General features: G+C 49.9%; 1 long non-coding RNA gene across 1 annotated transcript; it reads left to right on the top strand.

Annotated features, from left to right (window-relative positions):
• Positions 1-380: 380 nt before the first annotated feature.
• On the top strand, positions 381-14196 carry LOC133077319 (uncharacterized). The gene is made up of 4 exons (XR_009697698.1): positions 381-491; positions 1388-1462; positions 7186-7331; positions 13614-14196. It is a non-coding gene; the product is annotated as an uncharacterized LOC133077319 (long non-coding RNA).
• The last annotated feature ends 1387 nt before the right edge of the window (positions 14197-15583 follow it).

Raw genomic sequence — 15583 nt, 5'->3', positions numbered from 1 at the left:
GAGGCCCGGCGGTAGTCGGAGGAAGGGAGGAGAGAGAAGGTGATGAATTCCAGAATCACTCATTCACCCCCACGCGGTGGTTCCGGGGAAGACCTGCGCGTGGTAGTGGATGTGGCTTTTTTTTTCCTTTTCCCGCCCCCTCCCAGCTCTAATCCCCAGCGTCTGTTCGCTTCCACAAATAGAACCTTCTGTTGGATGAAATAAGAGCAAACACTGGGCCTTCTGCGCTGCCTCCACCTCCACGCCCCTCCCGCGCCTGCCGCCCGCCCGGATTGCACGGAAATAGCTCCTCCGGGCTCCCGGGCCGCCCCTTCGCGGTGACTCGCAGAAAGAGCTTCCTGAGCCGGGGCCGGTGGGAAACAAAGGATGTGGGGAGAGGGCGGAAGGGGCCCACGTGGCCGTCGCCGAATTCCTGCCCCCAGCCTCCACACGCGCAGCAGGGTCTAGGACGCCGGGGCCAGCCCGGTTCCGTGGTGGCCGGGTAGCGGAGTGTAAGTCATTCTGGCCACCGACAGAGATGCTGCCTACACCCGGGCAACCCTGCCAGGGCGTGTGCATGCACTCGTGCAACGTGATTTGGGTGAGCTCGAGATGTGTGTCAGACCCTGCACAAAGGTCCGTGAAGAAACAACCTAGAATCTGTCGGTTTTCTTTCTTTCGAGAACCAGGTCAATTTGGAGTCCCTGGACACCCAACATAGATAACTGTTATCAGACAGTCCCTTCTGTACTTCTGCTAAATACTTCATTTTCTAAAACCAGGTCGAGCCCCAAGGATAAATCCTTTTCCATATCAAATCTCCATTCGTTCAACAAATACTAATGAAGCATCTGCTAAACTAGACGCTAGGGATTAGAAGATGAAAACTAGTAATAATAGCTAACATTAATTGAGGTCTGTAAGGTGCACTTTACACACACTGCAGTTTTACAGCCACCCAGTGGGGTTATTTTTTGCCATTTTTCACGCAGAGGAAGCCTGCAAATATTAAGTTACTTGCTGTGGTCAAATAGCTACTGAAAGCATTCAAGCTCTTAAGCATTTGTGGGAACTCAGGGGAGATTACAATTTGTACAGAGAAAAGAGGAGTTAAGGAGGATTCCCACCAGAAGGCATTTGACCTGGGGGGATGTGTGGGATTGTAAACGAGTTGCTGGGGGGGCGGGGGAGGGTTGGGGGGGAGGGCAGGGATGTGGGGAAGGGTAGGGTCAGCTTAAAGAGGCCACGGTGGCTGCAAGGCTGGAGCTGAGCCTGCACGTGTCATTGGGGAAAATGTGAAAAGCTCCAATGCCTGCCTGCTGAGAAGGCTGCACTTAATCCTGTAACCAGGCGAGAGCCCACCAGAGGTTTTCCTTCTTTCAAGTTCATTTTGTGCTTTTTATTTAAGATCCATTGAGCTGCCAGCTGGGCATCAGCACTTGGATGGCAAACTCAGCATGGGCCACCAGCATCTTCCTCCAAGGTATGCACCTCCCTCACTGCCTCTTCTGAGAGAAAGTCATCACCACCACCCATCCCCAGGGCCAGAATCTCTGGCAGTCATTTCCCCTTGAATCCACCCTTTTCCTATCCCCCACTCAGTTGTCACTGGGTCCATCCTAGACCTGCTAGCTCTCACAGCCACCCCCTGCCGTCCCCTCCTCAGCTTCCTGGAGCTGCCCCTTGCAGACTATTTCTCATGCTCCCTTGCCCACTGGCTTACAGCCCATTTTGCCCAGAGGGAGGCCCTGGAGGGAGATGGGAGGGTGCTGCTTTGGGCACTGGCTGCACCTCCTCTGTGGCCCAGGCCCCACTAGCCAGCCCCTCTGTGTAGCTGTTGCCATGTGCTGCCAGATCTCCCTACAGGAATGAAGGATTTATCCACCCACACCCACCCACCCTCCACCCCGGGGCTGCTAGGAGCGCCTTTTGGGAGTTTTGGAAACTGCCTCAACTGAGAAGGGCTACCTTGCCCCAGGTTCACACTCCCTTCCCAGGAGGTCCACATCCAATGACAGGTGATTGTGGAGTCCAGCCTCCTCGCCCGAACTTGAGCCAACTCTGAAGGGCAACCCAGCTTCAGCCCGCCCATTTAGGGTCAACTGAGTTCTTCCTTGAGATTGCCTCCAGCCCAGCTCTTCTCTCCACCCAGTCCTATTCCTTCCCTCCCCTTCCACAGGCACTCCCTGATAAACCTCCTGCATGCTAATCTCCATCTCGAGTTGGCTTCCTGGGGGACCCGACCAAGGCATGCCTCCCTCTTCCTGGCCCTAGCTTGCTCTAGGCACTCTGGCTCCTGGGATCAAATGACACAACTTTCATCCCTCCTGCCCTAGGGTGGAAGCAGCTTCACAATGTTGATAACCTCTGGGTGTTGTTTTGCTCTATGTTTGTTTCTGCTCTTCCAATACCTTCATAACTAGTTCCTCGCTTTAATTTTTTTCCACTGAACTTCCTGGCCTGGGTTCCATTTTCCTGACTGATACAAACCCTGTACCTTTCCCATGTCAATCCACTCTTCTCTACTCTCACGATCTTAGTTCAGAACCTTCTCCTGGCTTTCTGCAGTAAGCTGCTAACTGGATCACTCATTCACCCTTTCAACATACAAGGGCACCTACTCTGCCAGTGCACCTACTAGGTGCTGGAGATATAATGGTGCACAAAACAAAATGTATCCTTGAGCTCTTTAATCCATTCCCCACACCGCCATCAGAGTACTTTTTCTAAAATTTAAATTTGATCACATCAGGCCCTGGCCTAAAAACCTGGCAGGGACCCTCAGATGATAAAATCCAAACACCCTCTATCCTGGCCCTACTTCCCATTCCAGTCTCAACTTTCTTGTCTCCTCGCTAGCAACATACCCATGCCAGCTCCTGGTAGGGCCCTAAACAGATCTTGCTAATTCATACCTCTGCATTTTTGCCTGTGCTCTTTCCTCCCACTGGAATTCCCTCCCCTCCCACTGCCAAGCTGATGAACTCCTATTCACCCTTCAAACCCCCACACAGATTTCCCCTGCACAGCAGTCAAATTTAAATGTCCTGCCAAGTGCTGTTGAGTCCTCCATCTAGCTTTTTCTCATGGCACTGTCCACTCAGCTGTGTTCCAGAGGGCAGAGGCCATTTCTTATTCAGCCGTGTGTCTCCAGTCCCCAGCCCAGTGTCTGTTATACAGGAGGGGCTTAGTAAGTGACAACCAAACAAATGTACTCAAGGGCAGAGGGTCACCCACAGGGAGGGCCTGAGATGAGAGACAGGGATGGAGAACAGGCATTTGGGCCAAGACAGGGGACTGGAGAATAGGGCACAGATTTCAGAGTTGAATGTCTAGCCCTGGAAGGCAACAGGATATGGAAAAAGAAAGGGCTGAAGCTTTGGGGGCCTCCAGCCTGCATGCCCGGGAGGACAGACATGTACTCTTGACATGAGTCCTGAGATCAAGTCAGCCAAGGGGACAAGTGAGCTAAAAATTTCCTGACTTCATTGCTGGGGCTTTCCCTGCTGGCAAAGTCTGGACTGAACTTCCATCAGACTTTTCAGATACTTACTTGAGGAAGTCAGTTACTCTTTATAGGCCTCAGTTGCCTCACCTGTGAAATGGGCATAACAAAGGCCTGTTTTTCCTCCCCTGCAAGATTCTTATGGGAACAAATAGCTATAAACTATTTGTCCTTATGAGTTATCTACCCATACACAAATATGATTATCAAATATGGGCATACCTTGATTTTGAACTATGTTCACTTAGTCAACAAATATTCATTATCGGCTTACCATATGCCGGAGTTGGAAAAGGCCTTTACCATGAAAATCCAAATTGACAAATACAAATATATAAGTAAATAGGATGTGAATTAGATAGTAATTCTTCCTGTGTTAAAAGGGTTCTTTGCTTTATAAAAGGGTCTACCACGTGATGCCATTTAGCAAGCTCCTTTGGCACATTTATGGTGTGGTTTGGTAAAAATATAGGAAACTTGAAAGCAAGAATCACAGTTGGTTGTGCGTGTGTGTGTATGTGTGTGTCCCCTTTGTGGCCTCAGCACCATGCTGAGCTGACACCGGATGCTCACTGGATGACATGTTGAACTGGGGAAAAAATTGATTTACCTCCAACGTCTCAGGAAAGCACATATTACATAATGTGGGGAAACCTGTATTGATTTTTTGGGGACAAAGTTGGGCTACTGATGAGCTCAGGCTTGATTCATTTTCATTCATGCCCAGGTAGGTGCCTGGCAGCGCCATTAGGAAGGTTCTGAACATCCTACCCATTCCGAAAATATTGGGACATACTTAAGAAAAACAATATTAGTGTTTACGATAAGGTTCCAAAAACTGGAAAAGAGATGAACATTTACTGAGTTCCTCCCATATGGTAGAACCTTGTCTATTTTCTTGTTTAACGTTCAAAGTTATCTCATAAACTAGTTATTACCACCATTTTACAGATTCACAAGAAGGCTCAGAGAAGTCGATTAGCTTGTCTAAGATCACGCAGCTGGAAGGTGGCCAGTTAGAATCGGAACCCTGATCCAGCTGACCTCAAGTCCGGCTCTTTCTACTTTATATACCACCCAGTCTCCCAATGAAGAGAAAGTTTATCCATATATTTCTCCTCCTGTATCTTTTTTTTTTTAGTTCAGTAAAAATCTTTATCTTTTAAGAACTTACCCTTCCCCCACCAAACATTCACATACACAGATAGAAAATTAACATTCATAGAGCCTCAAATCTGACCTTAACATGATGATTTCATATTACTTCTTTTTTTTAACTATTAATTTTAAGAGCACAGGAAGACTTAGGTCTTCCAGGCCTCCCCCTAACATCTGTGGGGGGCTGGACGGAAGTGAAAATGAGAGTCTGTGACCTGATGCCCCTTCTCTCCCCCCCGCCCCAGCTCCTGCCTTCCCCCTGTAAGGTCTCCAGGGCACACCTTGGCCATGCCAACATCTACATCCGTGGTGCTCTTGGACTCTTGGACCCTAGAAGCATGTTCTGGGCATTGGGGCAGAGGATTCCCCAGTCCTGGGTACCTGGAATTTGGTCTAGGCCAGCAGGTACAGGCTCTATGTAGGCACACCCCCTGGCCATGTGGGGACAGATGCAGTGGGCAGAGGGCCAGGTCAGGGCTGGATCGCCCAGGCCTAAGAGAGAGGCACTGGTCCCCATGACGGATTCCTGGGAGCTCCACCAAGACCTTCTCTCCCACCTCCTCATATGCTCATTTCTGCCTTTTGCCTTTAAAATGCTCTTCCAGTGACCTAATCCATAATTAGCATAATCCCTGCCCTTCTGGAATGAGCCTTAGTGGAAAAGGCAGAGTAAACAGAAATATAAACAAATGGCTGCAGTCTATTGCCTAGAAGGCAGAGAATAATTTGGCAGGGAGAGGAAGGAAGGATCAGGGCAGACTTCACAGAACAGGTGGCCTTGGAAGACCATGGACGATCTATTACTTATCTCCACGGATGGCGTGTCCAGGGTTTACATGCACTTGTCAGGGTGGCTGGACCGGAAGCCTCTCGGGGACAGCGGCTGGAAGTTTCCTGGATCCAGGGGCGAGCACAACTCCACAGCCGCCTTAGATGACGTGGTGGAACAGCCCTCACTTTCTTCAGAGTTATTTGCTGCACCTTTCGTCTGTGAGTTGTCCCTGCCCACTGGCTCTTGGTTCATTTTTGCTTTAATTCTTCCAGCACATGGACAATGGCTAACCCTCTCTACCACTTGGCTGGGGAATCACCTCCCTCCCCTGGCCCAGCCCTTCACTGCTGACCTGGTGAGTCACTTGCCCTCACCAAGGTCACCTGTAGGCTGGGAAGGGGTTGGGGGACAGACACAAGGCAGCATGTTGTCCTAATACAGGTGAAAACACTTTGTCAACGATTAAGCTTCGTGCACATGTAAGGCATTCATTGTATTGCCTGTGGAAAGGGCATAGGTCTTCGTGTCAGAAAAGACCTGGGTTCAAGGCCTGGCTTTCCCATTAGCTCACAGTGTGAATTTGGACAGGTCGCTTCCCCAGTTTGGGCCTCACTTTTCTCCTTTTTTGCACGAAGATGCTAAACGGGTGGTTCTCGGACTGGGTTCCTTGGAACCCTGGGCTTCATGGCGGTACCTTAAGAAGAGAGTGGGAGGACTTCCCTGGTGGCGCAGTGGTTAAGAATCCGCCTGCCAATGCAGGGGACACAGGTTCGAGCCCTGGTCCGGGAAGATGCCACATGCTGCCGAGCCCATACACCACAACTACTGAGCCTGCACTCTAGAGCCCGCGAGCCACAACTACTGAAGCCTGTGCGCCTAGAGCCCATGCTCCTCAACAAGAGAAGCCACTGCAATGAGAAGCCCGCGCACCGCAACGAAGAGTAGTCCCCACTCGCCGCAACTAGAGAAAGCCGGCACGCAACAATGAAGACCCAACACAGCCAAAAATAAATAAACAAATAAATAAATAAATAAATTCATTTTAAAAAAAAGAAGAGAGCAGGAAGCTGATGTGGGATTCTGGGCTGCCCATTCCAGTTTCCATCACATGTTCCATGTCATGCTGCTTCTGTAAGATCATGTTTGAGAAAAGGCTTCCACTGCTTTGGAGAAAAAGAGTGTGAAAACCAGTGGCCTTTGTATCTCTGAGGCCCCATCTCTGCTACTGATTCTTTTATTTAATGTCAAGGGTTACAAATCAGAAGCCCAGAGGCCAGATCCAATCTGCAGCATGTTTTGTAGGTCGTTGCAGTGATGATGCACCGTCTAGTTTACCACAGTCCCCACTGTTCCTTATTGTCTAACACTTGCCACCTCACATATACATTAGCAGCATGGCCCCTGGAGCTCTTTGAGCTTGCATCCTCAGAAGTGCTCCCTTGAGATCCTCTTTTCCCAAGAGACGATCCAGATGGCAAAAAAGAGAAGGGTCCATAGCCTGGAAATAGATGTTCCCCACCAGAGGGACTGGGGTAGTCTAGGTATAAGGGGTGCCCCTCTTTCCTCCTGTCTGCCCAGCCCAGAAGACCACTGTGATAGTTATAAAAACATAGCTGCAACTTCTTTGCCACTTTTTTCATTGAGAGGCAGAGTCTCTCGAATCTGGACAGGCTCAGGACTGCTTTGACCAATCAGGTACAATGAAAGTGCCACTCTGAGGCTTCCAAGGTTGGGTCACAAAAGTCCATGCAGCTTCTGTCTTGTTCTGCAGGACACTTGCAGTTGGAACCCTGTGTGGCTAGGTAAGAAGTCCGTCTACCCTGAGAACACTGTGCTGGAGAGGCCACAGGTAGACCCTCCAGAAGAAAGACCCAGCTGAGACTGTCCTGCAGCCATCCCAGCCCAGGCGCCAGACAGGTGAGTAAGGAAGCCGTACTGGGGGTGAATCCTCCAGCCTCAGCTACCTGCTTCTTCCCAGCTGAGGCCCCAGGCATCACAGTGCAGACAAGAGCCATCCTTACCTTGCCCTTTCTGAATTCCTGACCCACAGAATCATTTACCCACTAAGTTTTAGGGTGATTTGTTACACAGCAATGGATTACCAGTATAACATTCTGAATCTGTTCTGGATAAATTAGGAGGTCTGACAGGCAGGGCCTCACCAGCCCATAGGACACCTTTAGATGCTGACTAGAAAAGGGAGTTCCCTCCTCCGGATGGTCACAACCCCACACCTGGCAGAGGGCTTGGCCAGCAGAGTGCAGGCTGGATTTCACAACCAGGTGGCCCTACTGCCTAGAGACACTTTCTTCTCTTCTGCTGGGATCAGCATGGCTGAGCTGACAGGAAGGAAGGCATTTTCTCAAAACTCAGATAATTGCCCCATGAGCTCCTTGAGCATCTCCCAGGATTTGGGGAGGCCCCTAGCAAGGCCTCAGACCTTGCTAGCGCTGCCTCACAGTGAGTCATCTTGACATATAAAGCATTCATCAAACACACACACACACACACACACACACACACACACACACACACACATATCCTACGGGCTTCTTTTTCCCTTTTCTCATTAAAAAAAAGCTCCACCCTACCGTGATCTGATCTGAGATCTTCAGGCTATTTTGAAGTAATTCATCTTGCCTCTTCAAACATACCATTTTCCCTCACTCAGCTTGAATGAGGCCCTGGTGGCAGCCAGCCAAGCCCATCTACCTTCATTCTCAAAGAAAGCCTGGCCCCGTGTGCAGGACTGTTTGGTTTCTGGGATTTCCATTTAAAAAACTCGAGGCCTGTGGCTCTTCTGCAGTATTCCTGAGGAAGGCTGCAGGCAAGAACTGAAGGGCGGAGGGGGCTGGGGCAGATCACGTGGGGTCGCGGGAATTGCAGGGGGTGGGAGGGCCATCTCAGCGTGTGGCAGAGAGGCCTGCCGGCTCCCTGCCATGGCTCTGGCCTCCCAGCTCGCAGCATGGAGGTCTTTTCCCCTTTGGTCTAACTGGCAGCTGCAAATTCAGTAGGGGCAGATGTCAAGGGGTTTGCAGGCTTTATAACTCATCTTATGCAAACCTGGTGGACAAAAGTCTGGCTTTCTGAGAAAGACTGCAGAGGGGTAGTCGTCCACATAGCCTGTGGGTTCAGGCCACCTCCTTCCCTGGGAGAGTGTCCAGTCAAAGATGATTTGCCTTTATTGGGGAAGAAGACCCACCTCTGCTGGATACCCACTCTATGTGCTTTGCATATGTTATGTCATTTATCCTCACAACAGCCCTACAGATTGATATGATCATCTTCACTTGTCAGCTGTGGAAAGAGAGGCCCAGAGAGGCTAAGTAACTTGCTTAAAGTCACAGCTAGAAAGATTGGGAGCCAGAGTTCAAACCCAAGTTTGGACCATCTCCAGGCACTTGTCCTCTGCTCCATTCCCTGATCTCTCTCTCTCTCTCTTTCTCTCTCACTCTCCCTCCCTCCCTCACAGTCTCTCTCTCTCCATTTCTCTTGAGGAAACCATAGAGTAAGTGCCTCTGCTTAACCTATGGGTATGGAGTGAGACTACACATAGCTTCACCTGTGGGCTTGAGGGAGGGCTTACCTAGTGCATGTAAAACACAATTCAACTTATCAAAACTTGTTTCAAGACCTTTGGAGAATATTCCTATTTTGTATATTGGGGTGAACCTGGGCTGGGGCTCGGGAAGGGATCTTTGTCCTTTGGCCAAAGTCAGCCTTCATTGGGCCCATACTTACTGAGCTCCTCCTGTGCACTAGGCATCATGATAGACACCAGTAGTGGAGTGCAGCCCTGTCCTCTGTGAGCTCCCAGTGAAATGGGAAGGAAGTCAGTGGCACAGAGCACTGTGGTCTGAGCAAAACGAAATAGATAATAGAAGAGGGACACACAGGAAGGAGAGATTAGCTCTGCCAGAAGGCTCCTCATGGGCCAGGCTTTGGAACCTGACGTTGTCCTTGTAGAGTCTGGATACACGTCAGAAGCAGATTCACTTGAACCGGGTTCTGTGAACTTGACACATAGTGAGAACTACATTGATAAAGGCAGGCATCCGGCAGAGCAGGATGTACGCATCAGCAGATCAATGAAAGCATTCCCTTTGCCTGGACAAGCCGCCCACAGGAAGCCACATTATCGGAAAGTTACTTGCACAAATGGAATCCACAAAGGGGACTTGGCAGTATTAAGAAGTCTATTGCAGCCAGGGTAGCTCGAAGCCATCTCTGACCCTAAAGGGAAAGAAAGAAAGTCTTCTGCAGGAAACATTTGCCATCAAGTTTGCTCTGGCAAAACTCTCTCCACCTTAGAATAAAGATGATGTATTAGTTAAAGCAAAGCTCTACTGCTTTACCAAAGATAGCCAGAAAGAAGCTGTGTGAAGACTACAGAGACTGTTTCTCTCCCCTGTAACTTTCCGAGGTGACCATTACTGATTGACAGATTTTTAGGGACCTAGGTTCCCTCCATGTTGGGGCTCTAGCACATCATCCGCATGGTCAAGGCCAGGTCTCAATCACACCAGGTCCTCTCTGGCTAGAGGGGAGGGGCGGGTGAAGGAGGCACACCCACTACAGCCTGGAGAGGGCACATGTGCCCTGCGTTCATATTCATGTTCCATTGGTGAGAACTTGGTCACATGGTCCCACCCAACTCCAAGGGAAGCTGAGAAATGAAATGTGTCCTGCCATGAGCCCAGGAAGATGGAGAGAGTAGGTGTAGGTGGACCCCTGACTATCTCTGCTTCAAATGGCAGTTAGGGTGTTTTTCAGATGTAACCAAAACCTTAACTTAAACCAGCTTAAAGCCAAAGGACAACTTTGGGCCGATTCCAGGGTTGGCTGATTCACCGACTCAACCCTGGAGGGTTCCAGGTACCACCCTCACTGTCGGCTCCAGCAGGCCTGGGTATCACATCCCAACATGACAGTTTTCAAAGGAAGAAGAGAGCATCTCTCCCTGTGCTCTCCCATAGGAGAGATGAGGGTTTCCCCAGAGACCCCCACTCCACCCCCAGCAGACACCCCCTCGTATACCATTGGCCTGAATTGGGCCATATGCCCATTTCTGAACCAATTACTGCTGCTGTAAGCTAAATTGTGGTCACCCTCCCGCAACACCCACCAATTCACATGTTGAAGTCCTTGATCCCCAGTACCGAAGACTGTGACCATATTTGGAGATGGGGCCTTAAAAGAGGTAATTAAGTGAAAATGAGGTCATATGGCCCTAATCCAATACGCCTGATGTCCTTATAAGAAAAGAAGATTAGGACACAGATAACACGCATTCCAAGGGATGACCATGTGAGGACGTGGTGGCCATCTGTAGGCCAAGGAGAGAGGTCTCAAAACAAAACAAACTTGCCAACACCTTGATCTCGGACTTTGAGCTCCAGAACAGTGAGAAAATACGATTCTGTTGTCTAAGCCACCTGGTCTGTGGTGTTTTGTCACAGTAGCTCTAGCTAACTGGTACAACTGGCAATCAGAATGGATCAATCCAGTTCACTCCTGGGGTGCAGTCGGTGTGAGACACAGCTCATGGGAGAGGGAGGTCCGGGTTCTGAAGAAGGAAGCTGATGGGAGGGACGCTGGGCGAACAGAGGGTGATGCCAGTGATAGCCAGCATGGCCGCCATGCACCCCACGGGTGTTGCTTGACCCCTGTCCTCAGACCAGCTCCCTTTCTGTGCACTCCAGCCCCCTGCCATCCTTCTCCAAACAAACAGGCATCAGGACAACTGTCTCAGATTTCTGCTTCCCAAACTACCATCACTCTCCAGTTCTCTTTCTAGAAGTTAATGCAGTTGACCTTGCTAGGAGTTTGGCAGGGAAGGGGGCGAAGGTCCCCCAACTCTTCTCTCACACCTGTATGGTCTGCCCCCTGGTTTCCTCCGCTGAAGACCAATCCCACTTTAACTCCGACGACAACCTCACTTCCAAGTTGCTGGGGGACAGAGGGGTGCGGTGAATGTTTAATAAGCTGTGCAGCGCTGTAGTATTTGCCGATTTCCACGATGTAAATACTCCCCTGTGGCCCATTCTAAAGGACCCACATGAGGCCACTGAGCACAGAATTGGGAAGAGACGTGCACAGTGGCAGCCCCAGCCCGCTGGTGCTTAGGAAGACCTCCCCGTTGCCTTCGGGGATGACTTTTATCATCTGAAAGTCCAGTCCCTCATGGTGTTTGCGGAAAAACAGTTCCTGGGGCAAGAGAGGGTTAAAAACGTTTTATGAGCCCGCGAGTGGGAACCTGCGAGCAAACAGAGGGCATGGGAAAATCCTGAGGGTGTCCGGTGCGGCATCCTGGACGGGCTCCCTCCCTCGCTGTTCCCAGGCTGCGAGGATGAATGCCGCTGTAGAGAATGAAGTGGAAGTAGGGCTCAGCCGGGCCCAGGCAGCCCAGGACTGTCACTACCCGCCCCCGGGGAGGCTCCCTCCCCCACTCACCTCTGTACAATCGCTTCCTCTGTTCCCCAGCTCCGCTTCCCTCAGGGTCCCATCCAAGCCGGACTCATGATAAAGGCCACCATTGATGGGCACTTCCTCTGCGCCAGGCACTGGGCCGGGCCCTCCAGACCCATTTTCTCGTTGAATTCATACCACTGACCCACAGACTTGGTGGGTATAGTCCCGTCCCAAAAATAAGGTTCACGGAGGTCAGAGGAACGGTCTCAAGGTCATGGTGGCAGGGCCGAGGTGACTGGAACTGCGGGTTTTCCATGGTGCTGCTGGGGTCAAACAGGCCAGGCAGAGTCATAGAGTAATAATAACAATGACTGTGGCTAGAGCTTACTGAGGACTTAATTTAAAAAGTGAGGGTGAAAATACACATTGATCTCCCTATGGGATCAGGGTGAATTTGTCTCCCGTTCTGCAGATGAGGAACCCAAGGCTCAGAGAGGGTGTGCAGCTTGCCCTGTGTCACAGCTGATTAGTGGCAGGGCAGGACTGAGGACCCTTTGAGGTGGGGTGGGGCAGGGGGCTGCTGCCCAGTCCATCCATGTCCCCCACCCCACTTCCCAGGCTGGCTTTGGTGTCCTGGTTCTCGTCCTATCCCCCCAGAGGACCAGCACTTTCCTGGGGGTGTTTGGGTTAGATCCAAGGTCCAGCTGGTCCTGCTGCAGATGCTGTCTGGGTGGTGGGAGAGGAAACACCTATCCTTCCTCGCAATGCCCCACCTCCGGCTGGCTGAGCCAGCACCTGGGTGGGGAAGAGGGTTGAATGGCGCCACTGAGAGAGTCTTCCTGATGTAGTAACTGATTGCAAAGCTCTTGCATCCCTGAGTGTTTTATGGAGGGTGGTAATTTCCCACAGCAGCAGGAAACCCCAAACTCACCTGGCTGCCAGAACAAGGCCCTGCAGGTCAAACGCTAGTCCAGAAATACAGTTACCCCAGGCTGGGGCGTTAGAAAAACAGCAAGAACAGCACCACCAACCCCACAGTTGATCCAATTCTTCCACATCCCTAATCACATTTAATCAACAAAGTCCACTCAGGTGGGAGGGGCAAACCCAAGTCTCAATTTACAGCCAACAACATCGGTTTGCGCAAAGTCAGCGGATGAGGCAAGGGCAGAAGTAAGGCTCAAATCTGACTTCCACACTCTGGGTCTAGTGCTCATTTCTCCACAGTTGGGGGTGATGGGTGATGCTGTCAGGAGGGTTCAGAGGCAAACAGAGGTGTCAGGGTGAGAACAAGTACAGGAACCAGACTGACCCAAGTGCAAATCTTGGCTCTGCAACATCAGGCAGGTTACTTAACCTCTCTGAGCCTTACTTTCCTCCTCTGCAGGTGAGAGAGGGTTGTGGTTAAGAGTCTGAACTCTGGAATCAGAATGCCTGGATTTTAATCCTGGCTGTGCTACGTACAGCCTGTGTGACCTTGGACAAGTCACTTAACCTCACTATGTTCATTTCCTTATCTGTCAAATGAGCAATTTTAAACCCACCTACAGGCTTGCTGTGAGGATTTGCTTAGCTAATACCAATGAGGCTCTTAGCACAGGCCTGGCTTACAGTAAGCAGTCATTAATGAGTAACCGTTGTTGTTATCTACAAGATGGAGAAGAAAAGAGCTTTTGGAGATGAAAGGAGAGAAAGCACATTTCCTCTGTGTGTGTGTGTGTGTGAGTGTGTGTGTGTTTGGAAGGAAGTGCAGGGGGGTTCTTCACAGATGGAATTGGAACCTTCTAGGAAGGAGGAAGAAGCAGAAGGGAACCTGGGCTGGCCCTGGTCCTGCTTTGGGATGTTTCCTGCTGAAACAACCACCTGGCCTTCACCTGTGTGCTCCATTGACTCTTTGCTATGAGTCAAGTGCAGCTTCTTTCCAGCCACTCCCCAGTCCCAGCAACAATTCCTTTGGGAGAACAACCTAAGGCTGGAAATCTTCCTGCCCAGAGTAGTGAAAGGGTCCAAGTGTAAATACACACGGGCCTCAGAGTTTTGTAACTGTCCTGAGTCACTTCTCTTCAAGAAGACACGGCCAAGGGACAAGAGCTCCAAGTCTCATCAGTGAGTCTGAACCCAGGTGTCCTTCAGACATTCCTCATTCGGGTCCTTTCCAAGTTCTCTCCACTGGGAGGAGGTTCTCCGGATGTTTATGCTGATGGCAGGTCAAGGTTCAGAAGAAGAAACCGAACACGACTGGGACCCAGGTTTCGAAATTCCCCTGTCAAACATCATTTCTGCCTTCTTAATTCTTAGCTATCCCTGACTCTTTCCTAGTTGCCTCAGAGGCCTGACAACTTGCCATGTATTAGTTAGATGTTATTTAGTTTGCAAGTAGCTGGAATTATAGTATTACATAAATACAGGTTTATTTTCTCACATAAAAAGAAATTCAAAACTGAACAAGGACTGTTGTTATTTTGGCAGCACAGTGATGTCAAAGCCATACACACCATGATTCTGTTGGTCTTTCCCTCAAGTTGCAAGATGGCTGCTGCAGCTCCAGATATCACACCTACCCTCAAGGCTGAAAAAGGAGGGAAGGGCACAAAACAGTGGCACTATTGGTGTCAAATATTTCTGTATCAGTCATTTATTGTCACTTAAAATACCACCGTAAAACTTAGTAGCTGGAAACAACAATTATTTATTAGCTCATGTTTCTGAGGGTCAGAGTTTGGGCTGGGACCAGCTGGCAGTTCTCCTACTGGTCTATTGGGCTCACTCATGTGACAGCTGTCAGTTGATGGCTCAGTAGGGGCTATATTGTCCAAGATAGCCTAACTCAAATATCTGGTATTTGATGCTGGCTATTGGATATGTGATGACAGAAGCAGAGGTCAGAGTGATGCCATTGCTGAAAGGCGACCACTACCCAAGGAATGTGGGTGGCCTCTACAAGCTGGAAAAGGCAAGGAGCAGATTCTTCCCTGAAACTTCCAGAAAGAACAAACTCTGCCAACACCTTGATTTTACCCCAGTAAGACCAATTTTGGACTTCGAACCTCCAGAACTGTATGATAGTAAATTTGTGTTACATCACTTATTACAGCAGCAGTAAGAAACTCTCTCCCTCCACTGCTCTCTCATTCTCTAAGGTAGAGGTTAGCCAACTATGCCCCTGCTGCCTGATTTTGTAAATAAGGTTGTATTGGAACATACATTCCTTTCTGTATTATCTGCTTTCACGCTACAACAGCACAGTAGTTGTGACCGAGACTGAATGGCCCACAAAGTCTAAAATATTTACTATCTAGGGGCTTCCCTGGCAGTCCAGTAGTTAAGACTCTGCGCTTCCAATGCAGGGGGCATGGGTTCGATCTCTGGTCGGGGAACTAAGATCCTACAGGCCAAGGTGCTGCCAAAAAAAAAAAAAGTAAAGTATTTACTGTCTGGCCCTTTATAAGAATAGTTTGCCAGCCCCTGCCTGCTCTATGAGGCTTGCTGAGGCTTCCTTGTATGGTGGTTTCAGAATAGCAAGAGAACAAGAGTTTTCTTCAAAGTTCTTGGAAATTCAAAGCCTTGGAAGTCCCACAATGTTATGCCCTTTACATTTTGGTCAAACAAAGCAAGTCACAAGGCCAGTCACAGGGGTGAGAAATAAACTCCACCTCTTGATGGAGGAGCAGCAAAGTCACATTGCAAAGCAGTGTGGGTCCAGGAGCAGGAGATGTTGTCCCGGCCATCTTCACCCAAGGGTCTCAGAGCCCCCTTTC

Source organism: Eubalaena glacialis, chromosome 17, assembly GCF_028564815.1.
Source record: "Eubalaena glacialis isolate mEubGla1 chromosome 17, mEubGla1.1.hap2.+ XY, whole genome shotgun sequence".
In the NCBI taxonomy this organism is placed as follows: domain Eukaryota; kingdom Metazoa; phylum Chordata; class Mammalia; order Artiodactyla; family Balaenidae; genus Eubalaena; species Eubalaena glacialis.
Note: the sequence above shows the minus strand (reverse complement) of the source record. Positions and strands in the feature narration are given on the sequence as shown.